This window comes from Hyperolius riggenbachi, chromosome 8 (genome assembly GCF_040937935.1).
Source record: "Hyperolius riggenbachi isolate aHypRig1 chromosome 8, aHypRig1.pri, whole genome shotgun sequence".
In the NCBI taxonomy this organism is placed as follows: Eukaryota; Metazoa; Chordata; class Amphibia; order Anura; family Hyperoliidae; genus Hyperolius; species Hyperolius riggenbachi.
In genome coordinates, this window is record NC_090653.1 from 251,193,276 (window position 1) to 251,215,152 (window position 21,877).

General features: G+C 42.4%; 1 pseudogene; it reads right to left on the reverse strand.

Annotated features, from left to right (window-relative positions):
- Window positions 1-17,889: 17,889 nt before the first annotated feature.
- The window catches only part of LOC137528515 (myosin-4-like), a 61,198-nt pseudogene continuing 57,210 nt past the window's right edge, over window positions 17,890-21,877 (reverse strand).

A 21,877-nucleotide genomic window follows, 5' to 3' on the forward strand; every position in this document is an offset into this window, starting at 1 on the left:
CTATCTAGTGTATATATATACATATGCTATCTATCCATCTGATGTCTATTTATCCATCCATCCATCCAGAGTTGTATAACCCCATATCTATCTATCTATCTATCTATCTATCTATCTACCTATATATCTATCTATCTATCTGCCTATCCATCCATCCTGAGTTTTCTAATTCTCTATCTATCTATCTATCTATCTATCTATCTATCTATCTATCCATCCATCTGATGCCTATATATCTCTTATCTTTATCATCTATCCTTCTTCTATGTACCTATCTTCTATCTATACACTATCTATCTATCTATCTATCTGTCTATCTATCTATCTATCTATCTATCTATCCATCCATCCATCCATCCATCCATCCATCCAGCTATCTATCTATCTATCTATCTATCTATCTATCTATCTATCTATCTATCTATCTATCTATTTATTTGTAATCATTATCATCTATCCATCTTCTATGTATGTATATTCTACCTATCTATCTATCTATCTATCTATCTATCTATCTATCTATCTATCTATCTATCTATCTATCTATCTATCTATCTATCTATCTATCTATCTATCTATCTATCTATCTATCCATCCATCCATCCATCCATCCATCCATCCAGCTATCTATCTATCTATCTATCTATCTATCTATCTATCTATCTATCTATTTATTTGTAATCATTATCATCTATCCATCTTCTATGTATGTATATTCTACCTATCTATCTATCTATCTATCTATCTATCTATCTATCTATCTATCTATCTATCTATTTGTAATCATTATCATCTATCCATCTTCTATGTATGTATATTCTACCTATATACTATCTATCTATCTATCTATCTATCTATCTATCTATCTATCTATCTATCTATCTATCTATCCATCCATCTGATGCCTATATATCTCTTATCTTTATCATCTATCCTTCTTCTATCTATGTACCTATCTTCTATCTATACACTATCTATCTATCTATCTATCTATCTATCTATCTATCTATCTATCTATCTATCTATCTATCTATCTATCCATCCATCCATCCATCCATCCATCCATCCATCCATCCATCCATCCAGCTATCTATCTATCTATCTATCTATCTATCTATCTATCTATCTATCTATCTATCTATTTGTAATCATTATCATCTATCCATCTTCTATGTATGTATATTCTACCTATATACTATCTATCTATCTATCTATCTGTCTGTAATCTGTATCATCTATCCATCTTCTATGTATGTATGTATGTATCTATCTATCTATCTATCTGTCTATCTATCTATCCATCTATCTATCTATCTATCTATCTATCTATCTATCTATCTATCTATCTATCTATACATCTGATGTCTATCTTCTATCTATCTACCTATCCTGAGTATTCTAAAATCAGATGTTTTACACCTTATCATTAATGCCCTCAGCAAGCACAACAAATACTCAAAATGCATACTTTTCAACTCACATTGTAGTACTATTTCAGTTGCTTGGTACTGAAAAGTAATTTTGTAGATAAGATGAAAAATTATCTCAGGAGTAATGTTAATTGAATAAGGACCACTCTATCTATCTATCTATCTATCTATCTATCTATCTATCTATCTATCTACCTACTTCCATCTCTTTTTCAATGCATCTCTCTGTTTTTTCTATTTATCGCCTCTGTTTCTGCCTTTTAGACTCTACTTAAAAGGAACCTGGAGTGTGAGACCTATGGAAGCTGCCATGTTTATTTCCTTTTAAACAATACCAGTTGCCTGGCAGCCCTGCTGATCTTTCTGGTCAATAGGGTCTAAATCACACACCTGAAACAAGCATGTAGCCAATCTCGCCAGATTTGTCATAGACATCTGATCTGCATGCTTGTTCAGGGTCTATGTCTAAACGTATTCGAGGCAGAGGATCAGCATGACAGCCAGTCAATGTGCATTGATTAAAAGGAAATAAACATGCCAACCTCCATACCCCTCTCTATCTTTTGGTTCCCTTTTAGGTAGCCACACATTTATAAATTTTCCTGACAGATTTAATCATGCTGCAACATGTCAGATCAATTACTTTTTCTATCTTTTTTTTTTTTTTTTACTGAAAATCAATCACACCAGACTGGGGAGGTGGCAGGAGTAGCGAAAGATTGACAGCCCATAGTGTTGCATAGCCATTTCATTCTAAAATCTATTGAAAATCTATATGCAATGAAAAGAATCGATCCCTCTGTGATCGGATTGCAACCAGAGAGGGATCTATCTTTTTTTGTTACATCAGGTGGCAGTCAGATAGTGTGTGGCTACCCACTACCTGTTATCCATCTAATTTTCTCTCTGGCCACACAGATTTCCAAACTCACTTTTACAGTGAGATCTTTGGAGTGAGATCAGTACCGTTTCATGGTAAATAATACAAGCTTTTCTCCAAAGTTTTCAGCTTTTTTGGCATCCCACCTGGTTTTATATTCCGTTGCTACAGACTTTGAAAAGATTGCTTGTAGCGGGCGCTATGATCAGTGATTGGAAGGGATGGGATATCCCACCTAATCAGTGATCACTATTATTATTTAGTATTTATAGAGTGCCAACATATTACGCAGCGCTGTACAGTATATTGTCTTGTCACTAACTGTCCCTCGGAGGATCTCACACTCTAATCCCCACCATAGTCATGTATCTATGTATATATCATGTAGTATATGTATTGTAGTCTAGGGCCAATCTGGGGAGAAGCCAATTAAAGAGACTCTGAAGTCTCCAAAAATACAGCTTTTTATTGCAAAAAGCTGTTCAACATTATTGCCCTAACTAAAACGCAGCATCCCCGCGGCTGAAATCTAACTAAATCCCCCCAAACTTCCCGGGGCACACTGCAGGGAGCGCATCTGTGAGAGGCAGAGCTTTCAGCTGCAGCTCTGCCTCTCCACGCGTCTATCAGCACGTATCTCCGCCTGAGTTTTCCTTCACTGAGAGGGGCGGGCGGAGGCGGAGATACGCGCTGATAGACGCGTGGAGAGGCAGAGCTGCAGCTGAAAGCTCTGCCTCTCATGGAAGCACTCCCTGCAGTGTGCCCTGGGGAGTTTGGGGGGATTTAATTAGATTTCAGCCGCGGGGATGCTGCGTTTTAGTTAGGGCAATAATGTTGAACAGCTTTTTGCAATAAAAAGCTGTATTTTATGAGACTTCAGTGTTTCTTTAACTTATCTGTATGTCTTGGGATGTAGGAGGAAACTGGAGTGCCCGGAGGAAACCCACACAGACACGGGTAGAACATACAAACTCTGTCCAGATAGTTTCCCAGCTGGGGTTCGAACCAGGAACCAGTGCTGCAAGGCAAGGGTGCTATCTACTACGCCAGTGATAGGCAAACTTGGCTCTCCAGCTGTTAAGGACCTGCAAGTCCCACAATGCATTTGCCTTTGACTGTGGCTGTCAGACTCCTGCAATGCATTGTGGGATTTTTAGTTCCTTAACAGCTGGAGAGCCAAGTTTGCCTATCACTGCACTATGCCACCGTGCTGCCCATACCCCACCTTGCTGCCCATATCTGCTCTTGCCAGTTCTGATAGTTTTTCATTCTTTTCTCGCACGTTGGTTGGTGCACTTTTCAGCTGTTTTGACAGAATGAACAAACATGATTGTTCTGAAAACCTCTTTTATATATTTATTTATTGTTTTAATGCCAATAAAAGATCACTCTGATAAAGTAGTGGCATCACTAGGTCAGTTGGTTCGCTGCCATGCCCCAAACCAGTGCTGGTATGCCCCTGACCTCTGCTTCTGCCCTTGCTCATCACAGTCTTCAACCAGCTGCTATTTGGAGGCTGCCTGCCCATCTGTGTGGCGAGCAGAGAGAACGGAGCAGTGATGGACACATAACTCACTTCAGCAATCCATCAGAGGGTCTCATAAATACACAAGTTTTTTCAGCTGCTGAGAGTGGAGGTGTCCTGGCTGCCGGCAGACTGCTTGTATAAGGAGCTGGTCACACTTCATGCACGTTGTACAGGACTGCAATGTTTTTACGTGGCATTGCATCTGACCTGTGTTTTTCTTACTTTACATGCGTTGTTGATTTTTTTCAGCATTTTTAAATGGTATATTCCAAATTCTCAGCGCTGGCAATCTCCAACTAGAAACTCCAAGTCTATGGCAGCAAACAAAAAGAAAACTCAAAGGCTTACCAGCTGATGACAACCCCACATTATTAGGTTGTTGTGTATTGGGCGTATGTGTTGGCATCTGCAGCAAATCTCCAGTTCCCCTCTTGTAGATTGCGATAAGAATCACTTTCTCTGTAGGCTTACAGGGTTAACCCCTGAGGATGCCAAAGTGTGAAACAGGTAGGGTAGGAGTTTGCATGGTACCCTGAGATACACCATCTGGGATATTTTTTTGAAAAGCACTTTCTTAAACCGAGGTACCCTGTGATTTGCGTCCTCGTCTGTAAGTTGATTTTAACTGATTTTTATGAATCTTCCTTGTACAGCTACTATTTGAATAAACATCTACACTTAGATTGTTTTATTCCCTTATTTGCCACACTTTTATCACCCTTGCTGCTGAGGATATGCTGTATTCAAGCCTACAGAAGAGTGGGATTCTTATCGCATTCTACAAGATTTGGATTGGAGATTTGCCGCAGATGCCAACACATACGCCCAATACACAACCTTATAAGGTGGGGTTGTCATCAGCTGGTAAGCCTTTGAATTTTCTTTTTGTCTGCTGCCATAGACTTGGAGATTCCGGTTGGAGATTGCCAGCGCTGAGAATTTGGAATACACTTTGCTACGGACATTTGGGATTTTTCAGCTGTGTCTTTTTTATATACTTTTAGATTACTATCATTATTGATTTATAAAGCGCCAACATATTCCGTGTTGCTGTACAAACTAAGAAACAAACATGGGGTACATAATAATACAGACAATGATGTACACCAATATAAAAGTTACATAATTAGAGACAAAATACAAAAAATATACAAGACACAGAATACAAAATATAGAATTGGTAATTACAGTGATAAAAGTAACATGATCAATAAAATGTATAATGATTTTCAAGACACAAAAGGGGGAGAGAGCCCTGCCCTTATAATAGTTTAGACTGTGGCGCTGATTTATAACATCTGTTTTTAAATCATGCTGGTTTTCTACTTGTACAATGTGCAATTTGTATTTAATGTAAGTCAGTGGAACGCAGAAAAAATTGCATTTGTTTTGTGAAAACAGCATTCCATTTTGAAATTAATTTGATACATCTAGATTGAAATGATTTTGTTACATATAGATTGTAAGCATGCAAGGACAGGGACCTCCTCCTGTTGTTTCTTATTTTGCTGTAATTTACCATATGAACGTGTACCAATTTCAGTGATATCTCAATGCACACATTAAGGCTACTTACACACCAGGACGTTACAGGCGCACGTTAGTGCAGCCTGTAACGCAGCCCACCGCAGAGCACTACAAAGTCAATGAGGCTGTTCACACTGCCCACGTTGCGTTACACAGTAACGCTGCACGTTCGGGCAAAGTGCAGCGTACTGTGCGTTCTGAGCGGCTTAAGCCGCGTTAGACTGTTTGCACATGCTCAGTGTGGGGCAAGAGGAGGCGGGGAGATGCCGCTACAGTAGCCGTGCACATGGCTATTTAATATGCACTGCACTGGTGGCTGCTGATTGGTCGGCGGGACCACGTGATGCGGAGTGTCTCACTCCGCATCACGAGGTCCCACCGGCCAATCAGCGCCACTCTGGTAGACCTTATGCGGATAGAGCCGCCTAACGCGGCTCACTCTAACGTCCCCTCCCGCACCACCATACGTTGCGTTAGGTGCACGTTATGCAACCTTAACGTAGCACCTAACGCAACGTCTTAGTGTGTAAGTAGCCTAACTATTTATGTACTTGTACTTGTATTGCTGGATGTTTTGACTGTTCAGTGTCTTGAATTTCTCATGTATATATGCTCCCCAATTTATTTATTTAAACATTTATATAGTGCTGACATATTACACAGCGCTGTACAGAGTATATTGTCTTGTCACTAACTGTCCATCAGAGGAGCTCACAATCTAGTCCCTACCATAGTCATATGTCTATGTATGTATCATGTAGTGTGTGTATCGTACTCTAGGGCCAATTTAGGGGGAAGCCAATTAACTTATCTGTATGTTTTTGGGATGTGGGAGGAAACAGGACTGCCCAGAGGAAACTCAAACAGAACCGGGGACCCAGCACTGCAAGGCGAGAGCACTAACCACTACGCCACCGTGCTGCCCAATATATGTTTTGTATTATGTGCAGTACTATGGAAGATGTTGACACTATATAAATAGATAATAATAATACATACTCATGTAAATAAAGTTCAAAGAACTGCAATCTGGAAGATCACATAAAAAAGTGAAATCGCAGAGGACAGAACCAAAGGACAAAACTGAAAAAAAGTGCAAGCCTCACAATCGGAGGTGCGGGAAAAATGCAGGAAATCGCACGTGGAATTTGCATGTATAGGTGGAAGCGTAAAGCTGAATACCCACCACAAGACCGCGGAAGATGGATCGGGGATACGCGGCGAAGAAAGAGGCAACAAACGAAAATTCCATCTTCTGTAATCGCACAGCGTGGGAGCTAACGACGGGCATGAATGCGACATTGAACGATCATGGTAATTAGCAAAGGGGTCAATGGGGATCAGTATGACCGTCCACGACGGGATTCATCATGACAGTCGTTCAGCGTGAACGAATATCGCGTGTAATCTGTGGCCATTGAACATTGTTTAACAAACTTTCATTAAACGCTGTCACGCTTTCGTCGTTAACGATCCAACGCGGAAATCTTCTATTGGGTATGAGCCTTTATGGACAGGCAGAAAGGGTAGAGAGCCTTTGATCTGATCTCTTAAGGAGCCGCAGAGAATATCCCTCTGACCAGCTGTGGCCTCCGGAGCCACATTAACCACTTGAAAACCAGTGAATTTCTGTCTGATCTGTGCTGCGTGGGCTCTCCAGCCCGCAGCACAGATCAGGATTTAGCCAGGGCGATCAGACTTACCCCCTTTTTTCCCCACTAGGGGGATGTCCTGCTGGGTGGGTTTGATCGCCGCCGGCTCTCTGCGCTTTGCGGGGGGCTCTTCAAAGCCCCCCTCCGCAGCGTTTTCAGCGCTCCGTCCCTCTCCCTCCCTCTCCCTTCCCCTCTGAGCTGCGCAGGACGGATATCCGTCCTGCGCATTGTAGGATAGGCTTCAGCCTATCAAATGACTGCGATCCCCGGCCAATCAGAGACCGGGGATCGCCGATCTGCCTTACGGTGCTGCTGCACAGCAGCGCCGTATGATGTAAACAGTGGGGATTTCTTCCCCGCGTGTGTACATTTTGCCGGCGAGCCGCGATCAGCGTCTCTCCGGCTGTTCACGGAGACAGCCTCCGTGAACGGACATGGAAAGGCCGCTCCCATGGAAACTTGCAGACGACCAGTTTACGCCAATCGGCGTTAGCTGGTCGTCAAGAGGTTAAACATAAGTCATCTCTCCTCCTGCCATTTATCTTCTTCTTCTTTCCTTCTCTTTTAACCCTTAAGAGGCATACACTAGCTGAGCCTCTTTAAACACAGAGGGACAGTCAGGAAGTCCTCTCAGAGCTTGCTGAGACTTGCAGTTCCCCAAAGTACAGCAGAGCCGAGATAAGGTCCTCCAGCACCCAGGGCTGAGACACCAAAGTGCGCCCCTTCATCCCTCCCACCCCAGCCGTCACACACTGATTGCCATTAGACTAAGAGGGGACCTAGGGCCCCAAACACTTTAATCTCTAGTTATATGGCTTGCAGTCATTGCCATGTATCCCCTTTTCTTATTTCTCTCTGCCTCAAACACAAAAGTGAGTTGTGCGCCCTGAGGCTGGAGCCTCTCAAGCCTCTGCCTTGCCCTGAAGAACAGTTTATATTAAAAATTAAATGAGCTGCAGTTCGTCAGGATGATCTGACAGGACATCCTGGGTCTTGTGATTCCACTGAAACTACCACTGAAATGATTAACCTGTGTTATTTACTGTAGAAAGCAAGGTAAGGCTCTCAGCAATGCTAAATTGATGCCTATCTCTAACCTCCCACTAAATCAATTTCCTGATACCTAACTGCTATGGAAAACAAAAGTGTGCCTTCTTAAAACAGAAGGTATTTGCGATAATTCAGGTTGGAGTGAGGACATGATGTCTAGGGTTGAGCTCAGGATGAAATCTGAATGAGTTTCATTCGGATTTCATCCTCCTATTTAGTGCAGCTGAGGGTGTGTGTGCGGGGGAATTAAACTTACCCAGCAGCCTTCTTCTTTAACTCGACCCACAGCCCCTCCCAATCTGCATTCCAAGCCGTGGCCACGTGGCTACAAACACTTCCTCCTTCTGGGTTGAAGGAGGAAGAGTGGTAGTCATGTGACGCGGCTTGGAACACACCATGGGACACGCTGTGGGACGAGTTGAAGACGAAGGCTGCTGGGTAAGTTTAACCCCCCTGCACACACACCCTCAGCTGCACTAAGTAGGAGGATGAAATCTCAATGAAACTCGTTCGAATTTCATCCGAATTTGATCCGGAGATCATCACTAATGATGTCTCCCACAAAGCATCACTGCTAAATATGCAAATCATCCCACCGAACCACATTAACCCATGCCATGCACTGATGGGGATCAACCAATCCGAAACAGTTTGTATGCGTGTTGGATTAGTTTGGCTCTGTAATATTGACAAGCTGACACATCATTGCATTCCAGCCAGGGCCGGATTTACCATAAGGCACTGTAGGCAGTTGCCTACAGGCGCCTGATGATGGAAAGGCAGCAAACGCCCCTCCCCAAGTGCCTCTCTCCCTCCTTCTCTATGCGGAGTCCTGATGAGAGTGTAAATGGAAGGGTTACTCAACCTGCTCTTGGCATTCCACTGAGTAGATCTTCCTTCAGTCAGGGGCACCTCTAGCTACTTATTAATGAGGTTCTTCTAGCTACCTAATACTGGGGTCACCTTTAGCCACCTATGACAGGCAAGGGAAGTAAGGGAGGAGTGACAGCTGGGACAGCCAGCACACTTGTGGTGCGGTTCGGTGGGGGTTTATAGGTTTGTGGAGGGTGAAGTCTTGTGTGCCAGGACATCTACGCCTATAGGCTCCTGTGAGGTAAATCCGGACCTGATTCCAGCAGTTCTGGAGGTGTGGCTAGCCTACAGGGACAACAAGGGATAATTTGCATATTTCAGCAGTGATGCACTGGTAGACATCATATGCTCACTCCAACCTGAATTATCTGAATTACCTTAATTAAGGCAAACTTTTGTTTTCCATAGCATTTTAGCAGGATGTTTTTTTTGGCCCATTGTAGCCCCTTACATACGCCAATGAGTTCTGGTTCACCATGAGCTTGCTGGGTAGTTTGTAACTCTGATACTTCACCATAACCTACTCCACAAAGCTGACCCACCTCTCTGATAGGGATGGTCGGAAACAGTGGCGTACCTAAGCCATTTGACACCCGGTGCTCATTATTTATAGACACCCCCCACCCCACCCAAAAAAACCCAATATTTGTTGACGGTTTGGGTGTGCCAAGCGTGTCGCTGAAAATTTTGGGATTTTTGGTGAAAAGGAGTCATCAAGATGTGGACAGAGCTATCCATTATGAAAGTCTGTACTCTATACAGTGGTGCAGAAGATGTCAGTGCGATATAAATACATAATAATAATATGGTAGGACATTAGACTATGACTATGGTACAATTGGATTGTGAGCTCCTATGATGACACTCAGAAAAGGGGGACATACGAAAGAGGGTGGTGCATAGGAGTGGGGGGGGGATAAAGAGGTAGAGGCACAAGACAGAGAGCCTGGTGGGAGAGGAGAAATGGCAGGAAGGCCTCTCACCAGGACTGCAGACATCACCAATGCTGTATGGCAGGGACATGCTGTTACAAGAAGCCACTAAAATCTGAAAATAGGAAAGGGTCATGGGGAAGACAACAGGATGGGAGGGGGAGCTGGAAAAAGAGATAAGATTACCTGCAATCAAGCTAATCTAAATTGCCTGCTCACTACAGAAGTTGGCTCTAAGCACCTGTATCACTATCTTCTGCAAAAGAAGACTCCCCTGCATTATTGATTAATTACTCTGATCAAGATAAATAATCAATAATCCAGGACACTCTTGTATTACTGCAGCCAGTGTACATGGCTACTAATGACAGGCAACTTCTGAAGCACTATCCTACCAGCTCTCCCTGCTAATGTCCCATCTGTAGCACAGCAAACATTCTCTCTACTCACCCTGCTGCTCTGTACATTCACTCACTGCAGGCTGTGTGTAGCTAGCAAGGAGACACATTGCCCATGGGACAGGAAGGGGGAGGGGTGCTACATCTAGTGCAGAAAATAGTACAGTCCCCTGCACTGCCTGCTGCTATTTTCCCAAAAGTCGCCCAAACCATGAAAAAAAGGTCCCAGGTGGAAGAACACAGTGACTGAGCACCACAGCGGCACCCTTAGCCATGGCTACACCCAGTGCTGTGAACACCTGCAGCCCTATGGTAGGTACGCCACTGGTCAGAAATGCCTTATTTCCGATTCTGCAGAAATTCTGATTTCTGCTTATGTCAAATTCCATTTTTACGATTTCAAATTTTTCGTTTCTACGATTTCTCTTTTTTCCAATTTTCATTTTCCCGATCTCCAATTTTCCATTTTTTATTTCGGATTTTCCAACCTTAGCACAAATCCGGCCCAGTGTGTCATGCCAGGGCAGGTCTGGGCAAGCTTTGCATGGCCCGGGTTGCCTGCTGTGGACCGCGGATCGCATTCCTAAAGTTCTTCCCCTTCTCCTCCTTCCCCGCAGAGGGAGGGAGCAGAAGACTCCAGCCCACCGGGCTGTAGTTTGCCCAGCACTGTGTTAGGCCATGGAAAGGGGGTGCGATATAGGCGGAGGTCACCTTGACATGGGTGGAACCTGTACCTTCTAAGAGTGATGGTCTCTACAAGCCCACAATGCCATTTAAACCAGCTTATTATATACTGGCTACCCTAGGACTAGAGGAGCGCAACATCGTTTACAACATTTATTATATACTGGCCTTCATTATTATTATTATTATTAAGTATTTATATAGCGCCGACATATTACGCAGCGCTGTACAGTGTATATATATATATCTTGTCACTAACTGTCCCTCAAAGGAGCTCACAATCTAATCCCTACCATTGCCATATGTGTATATTATGTAGTGTAAGTACTGTAGTGTAGGGCCAATTTTTAGGGGGAGCCAATTAACTTATCCGTATGTTTTTGGAATGTGGGAGGAAACCGGAGTGCCCGGAGGAAACCCACGCAGACACGGAGAGAACATACAAACTCTTTGCAGATAGTGCCCTGGCTGGGATTCGAACCAGGGACCCAGCGCTGCAAGGCGAGAGAGCTAACCACTACGCCACCGTGCTGCCCTTCATGGAGTCAGAAGGTGCATTGATACAATGAACCTGGTAATCTAGGGAAGTACCAGACACTGCCCCATGGTGACTTCCAGCATGCAGTGATAAGTGAACTGATAAGGTATCCAGTTAGCCATTTACATTTTCACTGAGCCAATTGCACACAAGGAAGGATTCACACCCAGCTATAGGAATGATCAATGAGTTACAAATACTTACAAAATTATGCAAATTTTTATGCAAATATATGCAGCTTGAGGCTGGGTGCACACATAGCAAAAACGCTAGCGTTGCGTAAAACACTGCGTTTTTGCTGCTAATGGAAGTCTATGGGCCGCTGGAAAAACGCATATCAAAAACATATATGAGTTTTCTATGCGTTTTCAAACCTGTGTTTTTAAAAATGCTGGTTTGGTTGCATATTATGCAGGAAAGCTGCCAAAACGCACATAATTAAAGTCAATGGGAACGCAATGGTATGAGTTTTTCATGCTTTTTCCATGCGTTTTTATATGCGTTTTGTTGTTTTTTGGTTCACCATAAGCTTGCTGGTTAGTCTGTACCTCTCGGTGTTACAAGCCCTACTCCATAGAGCCAAATTAATCCATGCCATGCACTGATGAGGATCAAACAATCAGAAACAGTCTGTATGCATGTTGGATTATTATGGCTCTGTACAAATGAACAAGCTGACACATCATTGCATTCCAGCGGTTCTGGAGGTGTGTTTAGCTTCTCAGGGTAACAATGGTTAATTTGCATATATTCAGCAGTGATGCACTGGGAGACATCTCGAGCTCACTCTAACCTGAATTATCGCAAATACTTTCTGTTTTAAGAAAGCAAACTTTTGTTTTTCTTAGCATTTTAGTAAGGGGGCTTTTAGGACCATTGTAGCCCCTCACACACTCCAATGAGTTCTGGTTCACCATGAGCTAACTGGTTAGTCTGTACCTCACAGACTTTCTGACAAGTGGAAACAGGCCCATTGATTTATATTGGTTATGCGAATCTGCATGCAGAAAACACATACAGATTCGCTCTAGTGGAAATGGGCTCTTACTGAATAGGTGCAGCTTACTGAACAGGAAGAACTGAGATTCGAACCCCTGTGTTATGCCGGGAATACACGGTGCGTTACCGCGGCTCGATCAAGCCATTAGATGGCTCGATTGATAATTTCCGACGTGTCCGATCACCCGCCGGATCGATTCTGTGCTCGATATGGCGGGCGGGACAATAGAAAAAGATAAGGAAAATGAGCAGAAGATAAGAGAATCACCCGCGGGGACGAGCGGGAATCGATCCGGCGGAATAATTGAGCCACGGAAACGTCCCGTGTATTCCCAGCATTAGAGGCAGAGCCGTTAATGATTACACTACCCAGCCACATGTAAAGCAGTCACTGTACGACTTGTATAGCAGTGTAAATTTGCCGTCCCATCAAAATAACTCAATACACAGCCATTCATGTCTAAAACTACTGGCAACAAAAGTGAGTACACCCCTAATTAAAGAATATCAAAATTCTGCCCAATTTTCCCTCCCCGTGGTCATGTTACTTGGTAATGCTACCAGGTCTCAGGTGTGAAGTGGAGCAGGTTTGTTAACTTTGTTAACTTTGGTGTTATCACTTTCACATTCTCTCATACTGGTCAATGGATATTAACCACTTCAGGATTCGGCGTACGCTTAACTACGCCCCTGAATCCTGAAGTGGATTGCATGGAAACGGCCGCTCGTATGAGCGGCCGTTCCATGTCAGTTCACGGAGGGTGTCTCCGTGAACACCCTGCGAGCCTCCGATTGTGGCTCGCAGGGTAAATGTAAACACACGGGGAAGATCTTCCCCGGTGTTTACATGTATACGGTGCTGCTGCGCAGCAGCGCCGTGGCGGAGATCGGCGATCCCCGGCCTCTGATTGGCCGGGGACCCCCCCGCAAGCGCAAGCAGCCGGCGGCGATCAGACCCCCCCAGCAGGACATCCCCCTAGTGGGGAAAAAAGGGGGGAAGTCTGATCGGCCTGGCTGCTAGCTGATCGGTGCTGCGGGCTGGAGAGCCCACGCAGCACCGATCAGCAAAACCCCCCGGTATCCGGAAGTGGTTAAACATGGCTCCTCATGGCAGAGAACTCTTTTAGGATCTGAGCCACTTCAGCTGCCTGGGTTTTTCCCCCTTAAGGTTCCTAACAATTTTGGCATATCAACTGTCACTTTTGATAAAGCAATAACTTATTACCTATTCCATCGAAGTGATACATTTTTTTTTTCAGGACAAACTAAGCTTTCTTTGGGTAATATTTTTTTTCAAGTATTACTTCATTTCACAGGCAATTAATTATTATTATTATTTATTGTATTTATAAAGCACCAACATATTACGCAGCGCTGCACAATAGATAAAAGGGTTAACATACAAGGTACGACATACAGGAAACTCACAAAAAAAACAAGATCATGCAAATGATTTGATAATACAGTGTCATAGGTCAAAATAGAGATTGTTCTAGTCCACAAAAGGGGTGATTGTCAGTAAGATTGCATAATCAAGCTGGAAACACTATGGGAGAGGGCCCTGCCAGAGGCTTACAATCTAAAGGGTGGGGTGGAGACAATAAGTGTATCTGTTGAGAGGGTGTCTAACAGAACATATTATGGTGCTTAATCAAGGAAAATTAGGTGTAAATGCAAAAATTACAGATTTGTTCATGTTTTCCCCTTCCCAACTTAAGTGCCACAGTTTTAAAACACCTCAAAATAATTATTTTGCTTATCCCTGGTTAAAACCATACCATATATTTTATCACTAGTTGGACATGTAGCTTACCATTATCACCAGCCTGTGCGTCTGAAGCAATTGCATGTGTCCATATATTAATCCCCCCAAATTTTTTGCTGAACTAAACTCCTTAATATCTACATTTATATGGGGTAAGGGCAGGGCCAGGGTCCAACTTCAGTCCCTAAAAGCGCCTAAACAGTCTGCAGGTTTAGCACTTCTAAATGTCTACCTCTACTACTTAGCAGGACAACTTCGTTACTTAAACACTTGGGTATATGGGCATCTTGAACGTCCCATTTCTGAACAATTTTTAACTAAATATGTTAAAGCAGTAGGATCATCCATACTATGCCAGGGAAAAAAAACACATATATAAGTAGATAAATACTTGATCTACTTACATAACACATGTATTATACTGTCCACGTTTTGATTTCAGTGAATGTTATATAGTAAATGACGAGAATTCTTTTAGTGGTGGGGGCCAAGTCTTTTGCCCACAGTTAAGGCTAACTCGTGATGTAATTTCTGCCCTTTACTTTTTTTCTTGTCTCCTCCAATCGCTGAGTCGCCTCAGCCTTGCTTGTAAACACAAGTGAGTAGGGGATTAGGTTTCAGATAAGCAGCTGGCAGGGAAATAAAGGAAAGAGGAGGAATACATTATAGATAAAAAGAACCCCCAGCATGCAATTCTTTGGCACGACTACTAAAGGGTCAGTGCTCCTTAAAGTGAACCTCCGGACTAAAAATTGACTCAGCAGCACTGAAAAGGCTTTGTGTTTCTTTAACAGTTTCACAGCATCAGAACTTTGTTTCTCTTATACAAGCCTCATTTTTAGCGGCACAGAAGAAAACTGCCCGGGCTTTTTTCCCCTGATGCTGTGCAAAGCATGATGGGATTTCTGATTTTGTTGTTCTCGTTCTGCTGTTTTGGTGCAATTTTTTTTTTTTTACATTTTGAATTTGACATTTGAAGCCTAGCATGTGCAGCTGGGAGGGGTAATCAGGACACAGGATAGTTGGAACTATGTCTCCTGCTCCTTGTCACCTCCTTTCAACCAAAAAGATGGTTGCCCCCATGACAAAGATGGCAGCCCCCATGAATCACAAACATTTGCCTGTTCTTTTAAAAAAGGGTGGGTAAAAGATTATATTACCTATCTATTTTAATTAACATAACTAATGTAACTTAATGACAGTATGTTTGTTTAGGCTGAAGTTCCCCTTTAAGTATGTGATAACTCCAAATCATAACAGCAGAAAAAGTTTTGAAAGTTTTGAATGCAGGATTAGCATCTTTATCACTTAATACACTCAGACCAGTTGCTGTTGAAATTTGATTTTTATGGTGACGATACCGCTTTAAGGGTGGCAATCTGATGGCATATTTAGAGGCTCCTAAAACTCAACTAATTGGTCATGGTACTTCAATCCATAGGTTGGCGGTCAAGGTTTGGTCTGAAGCCAAACGTATCCATGGTATAGTTAATCTGCTTGACGATACCCCTCTATGGTTTCATACTAAGTTCCCCCATTTAGATTCATTTCATGGTGCCTTGGAATGGCAGCAGGTTGGTGTCACTCTATTTAAGCATGTAGTAGATCAAGGTATTTTTAGATCATTTGATCAACTTAAAACTACTCACAATCTTACAAACACCTTTTTCAATAAATATTTGCAATTGCACCATTGTTGGCATTCCCTATTTGGCAACACCACCATCACATTTTCAGAATTCCCCATAATAGGTATCCTCCGCACACAAGGGATGGGTGGCCTTATTTCTATGTTATACACTTCCCTTATTGCAGCAATGACAGACAAGGATACTGACACGCTCAGATCTAAGTGGGACTGCTTCCTCACTGATGTGGATGATGAGGAATGGGAGGATATTCTTGAGTCACATGTTCATGCCTCTATATCCGCAAATGGCAAACTAATTCAGTTCTACCCTATTAGTCAAGCCTATCTTACTCCCATGAGATTATCTAAAATCAAAGCCCAACTATTCCCCGACAAGGCCCCAAGTGTATATCTCCATCAGCTAATCTTTGGCATATGATATCGGAATGACCCTCATATGTGTAAATTACACAGCAGGGTGCTGCTTTCTTACAGCACATGGGTTGAGTCCATCCATATATGGTGCAGAAGAATTAGGATGCTTCTGGGAACTGTCTGTTACCTGGCTATGTGCAATTTGGGCACGAAGATGTTCATTTGACATGTCAGCTCTGCTTTTTGGATAGGAGTGCACTCCTGGTGGAACTGTGGGGTTCCCTATTAGATCCATGGCCAGGATCTTTATTTGTGTTTAAAGGGAACCTGTACTGAGTAAAATTATTTAAAATAAACACATAAGGTAATTTCAAATGAACATTACATAGTTACCTTGCCATCAGTTCCTCTCAGAAGCTCACCATTTTCTGCTGACAGTGATCCCTTTCAGTTCTGACAACATTTTGTCAGAACTGAAATATATCGGTTGCTGTCAGTTATATATCAGTTGCTGTCAGTTACAGCTGAGAGGAGAACTGATGTGTCCATGTTTCCCTATGGCTCAAGTGGGCGATGTTACAGTTTAACTGTGTGCTGACCAGAAAGCTGTTATGGTGTAATGGCCATTTTCAAAATGGAGGACGGAGAATTCCATTGTTCACAGTGGTCAAACAGGACGCAGGAGAGGAAAAATAGATTGAAGAGTAGACTACATGGGAGGTAAGTGTGACTTGTGTATGTTTATTTTGACTTTGTATTTTCAATTCAGGTTTTCTTCAAGGGGGATTGTATGATTGTGTGATCACTTGTTGTAGCTTTTTCTAAATACATTTTGTATTAATTTTTATACAGTTACTTGCTGAAATATTAGAAAAACAGATAACCCTTTTGCCCCAAGATTTGCCTTTTTGGTATACTCCCACAACACCAATATACTAAGGATGTTGGATCTCTACACAAGTGCCTTCAATCACTGAATTGGTTATTCAAGTTAATAAAATCTTACCTTACATTAAACTAGTGTATCAACATAGGAATTGCCCTGGCAAATTTGTGCACGTGTGGGGTAAATGGACCTTGTCACCACTTACGGTCACCATGTAAATGATCTGATTATGTTGCAGTTTATTTAGGTACGCCGTTTCTATATATTTGTCCTTATATAATGTCAGCCTAGTTATATATAAGTTTATATGTCATGTTGACATATGTTGTTATTTTATGCTGGCTACTCATTTGGCAAAGGTACTAATAATCCTCAGTCATCCTGATATGCTATCTTTCTCCTGTATTTGCAACCGGCTTTGTACTTTTTACATTTGCTACCTTGTTATTTTTGATATGTACATTTTGCAAGTTTTCTTAATAAAACTGTGTTTAAAAAAAATAGAGCATGAGTACCCCTCTCCTATATCGTAAAGGACCACTATAGCTAAAAATGTTAATCATTAAAATGCACATGAAGCTGTTCACCACTATCTCTATAAGGGAAGCAACAAATGCACAAGTAGAGTTTTTTAATGCTGAACACAATTTATTTATAAACAGAAAGGTAAGACGGGCATTACAGAAGAAGGGAATTTACATTCTGCAATTTCCAAATCCTCTGATGATGGGGTGAGATGTCTTCACTCTTCACTGTCTCCTTTCTGTAAAGAAAAAGTCAAGTTTTACAATCTGTTTACATAAAGTCCATTATGCTACAAACATATGTAGCATTTTTGTTTCAAAATTTATATCAGAGGGTCAAGGAAGATGAAATGTAAAGTCATGCACCTTGGACATACCAGTGGTAGATCATCATATAAAATAAATGGCATACAGTTGGAAACTTCAGACTTGAAGAAGGACTTAAAAATACTGATTGATAACAAATTGGGGAATTGCATACAATGCCAAAAAGCAGTAGCTAAAGCTAATAACATTCTGGGATGCATAAAACAGGAAATAATATCTCGAGATGCTAGTATAGTGCCCCCTCTGTAATAAATCACTTGTGAGACCACATCTGGAGTATGGGATACAGTTTGGGGCACCACACTATAGAAAGGACATTCACCTTCTAAAATGGGCACGATAATGGGCAACTAAACATCTTACTTACCAGGAAAGGTTGCACAAACTGGGCTTATTGCGAATGGAAAAAAGGTGAGTGAGAGGTGACCGGAATAAGATGGATAAATACATCAGAGGGCAATATAAAAGCTTGGCAGATGAGCTTTCTGTCCCTAGGGTTGTACAACGGACAAGGAGTCATGATCTTCGTATTAAGCAAAAATGTTTTTGCCATCTATTTAGAAAGGGGTCCTTCACAGTGAGAGTGCCTTCCTTGCATTGAAGGGCATACAGCTATAATTGCTAGGTAATTCCTGTGAGAATTATTCCAGGGGTTTACCTGACTGCCATCTGGAGTCAGGAAAGAATTTTTCCCTTTTAAGACTATTGGCCCAGGCCTTGTAAGGTTTTTCACATTCTCATGGATCAAGCGGGATATGATTGGGTTCAGGATGGTGTTTTTTTCTGGTTGAACTTGATGGATGGATGTCTTTTTTCAACCAAACTAACTATGTAACTATGAAAACATATGTAAAAAGTGTCCATCTCAAAACCATGTATATGTTTCTACTAGTGTTCTATAATACCTTGCCAATATCACGGCTCTTTGCTCGGAGCTTGTTGACTTGGGACTCTGCAATATCAGCTCTTTCCTCAGCTTCCTCCAACTCATGCTGGGCCTTTCTGAAGCGGGACAAGTGGGTATTGGCCTGCTCCTCCTGTAGACAATAACAAGCCAATTGTAAATCAAGATATTCATTCATGAAACATCCTTAACCCATGTGCTGAACATTTGTGATGTTCAATTATCAACTTACAGATTCCTCAGCCTGCCTCTTGTAGGCCTTCACCTTCAGTTGCAGTTTGTCCACAAGATCTTGAAGTCTCAGAACGTTCTTCCTGTCCTCCTCAGTCTAAACAGATTTTAAAAAAAATCAAAGTCCTTATTAGATTTCACCCAGGTTAACAGGCACAAACAGATGTTGACAATAGGAGGGCTACTTCACCTGGTAGGTCAGTTCCTTTACTCTCCTCTCGTATTTGCGGACACCCTTAATTGCATCTGCTCCACGCTTCTGCTCATTGTCCAGTTCATTCTCCAATTCACGCACCTATAAACATCATATTGTCATATTTAACAAAACTGTTCTCAGGACATTCATTTGGAAAATGTAAGTTAATGGATTAAATTGCTCACCCTAGATTCCAGTTTCTGGATCTGCTTCTTACCGCCCTTTAGGGCCAACTGCTCTGCTTCATCCAAGCGATGCTGCAGGTCCTTCACTGTCTGTTCAATGTTCTTCTTCATTCTTTCCAAGTGGGCACTGGTGTCTTGCTCCTTCTTCAGCTCTTCTGCCATGAGTGCAGCCTTTGGATAGAAAAGTATAAAGATCTGCTTCCTGTAGGGTTTCCTTGGGTTTTCATAGCTTCAGTTTAAGCCCGTCTTGCTGTCGCTTCAGCCCCCGATTGTGTTTCTTGTTCTAAAGATACTTTGCTGGTTTTGCATCATATATTGGTTCATTGCCAATATATATGCATACCAGCACGTTTATTATTTTCCTTGTATTCGTGTTACGTTGATACATCAGTGTCGCTGATATATACGTACACGAACTGTTTATTTCCTGTGTTCAGTTACTCAGTTTTCCAGCACGTTTTGGTAGTTTGCGCGTACCGTGAGCACCCGTGCTGAGCTAGTTATCCTGTTCCTGGTCCTGTTTGTGGATTGCGTTCATCTCTGCGAAGAGATAACGAATCCTCAGAGCCGGGACAAGGTCCTCCAGCACCCAAGGCTGAGACACCAAAGTGCGCCCCCCATCCCTCCCACCCCAGCCATCACACACTGATTGCTATTAGACTAAGAGGCGCCACAGGGCCCACAACCTCCCCAACACCTTAATATCTAGTTATCTGGCTTGCAGTCACTGCCATGTATCCCCTTTTCTTATTTCTTTCTGCTTCAAACACAATTAGGAATGACAGCTGAATGAATTCTGCGCCCCCACCTACACTGCGCCCTGAAGCTGGAGCCTCTCCAGCCTATGCCTCGGCCCGGCCCTGCGAATCCTTCTGAATCCTGTTCTGTTACTGTTTGTGGATTGCGTTCATCTCTGCGAAGAGATAGCGAATCCTTCTGAGTCCTGTTCCCTGTATTACTCCAGTCCTGGTCAGCGTTCCTGCTTATGTCATATATCGGTTCATTGCCGATATATACATATGTTAGTCAGACGTTACAAATAGTTTCATTGATAGCTGTAATTGTAATACGCTAGGAAAACATACTTATTGTATATTTATCTGTGTTACGTTCATCTATCTCGATCCTGCTATTTCCTGACTATCCTGTCCTGTCTTTGTGAGGCACGCCATCACCGCAACGCATTGGCTGCCTCATTCCAGTCTGTCTGGTTTTGGACGCTTGCTGTCGCTAAGTAGCCGCTAGCTAGCAAGCGTTCATTCTGTCTACCTGTCCTGATCTCCTCAGTTCTGGTTTGTGCGCTCAGCGCTACTTTGCGCTGAGACGTTATAACGAAAGCATTGTTTGTGGCTGTCAGATCTGCACCGGCTCTGTGCGCCACAATCTCCTATTGGAATCAGTCCTCCCCTCCACTATACTAGGGATAGCCTGTTTCTTTGTGCTAGTGTGTGTACCTCCTCCACGTCAGCTCATGCGTTGCATGCTGACTGTGGAGAATACACCACCAAGCCTTACATTATGAAAACCCCATTACCAATCCCTATTGTGGGGGGAATTTCCAGAAATTATGACACTGTTTGTCAGGGGTCCTGCTCCTTTAAAAAATTTGAAAAGCTTGGTCCTGAAGTTACAGACAAATTTATATCAGAATTGGTTAAAGTTCTGGCCAATCCCGACTTTCGGGCTTCTGCAATTTCTACCTGGTCTGATTGGATCGTTTGTGCTCTTTTTAAGGGCAAACTTTTTGATTGGGCAATCGATGTCTTAGATCACACTCAGTTTAGACAAAGTCCTTTGCAATTTATAGCTTTTGTAATTCACAATTGGTTGCGCATAGATCCATTGCCTTTTCCTCTTAATGAACTCCTGGCAGCAGGCCAATCAGCTGCTCCTTCAATTGCTTGCAAGAATGAGCAGCAAGCAGAAAGTGTTACTGATAATTTTCCTGCAGCTTTGAATAAATCATCAAAAACAGCAAGGTCAAAGGCAAAACGCAAACGTTCTAAGAAACGTGTCCAAACTGCAGAGTCGTTATCCTTAGCGACTGAGACCTATAATGAGATTCTGCCATTAACAGATAATGAAATGCAATTGTCTTTCAGGAGAGTTAAATGGACTTATGAAACTACTAATGAACTTTCATCACTGGCTAGGGAAAATAAAGATTTTTGTTTAAAAGAATTATCTGAGTATGATTATGAGGAGATATTACAGAGTATTGAACAAATCAACTTATTTGTGAAGCAAGGAAAGTTTGCATACACTACAGTTAAACACTTGCTACAGGTATTGGAGATTCTTAAGAATAAGGAATCTGCCAATCACCTGCTAATTAACCCAATATATGTCCCTGCCACAATCAT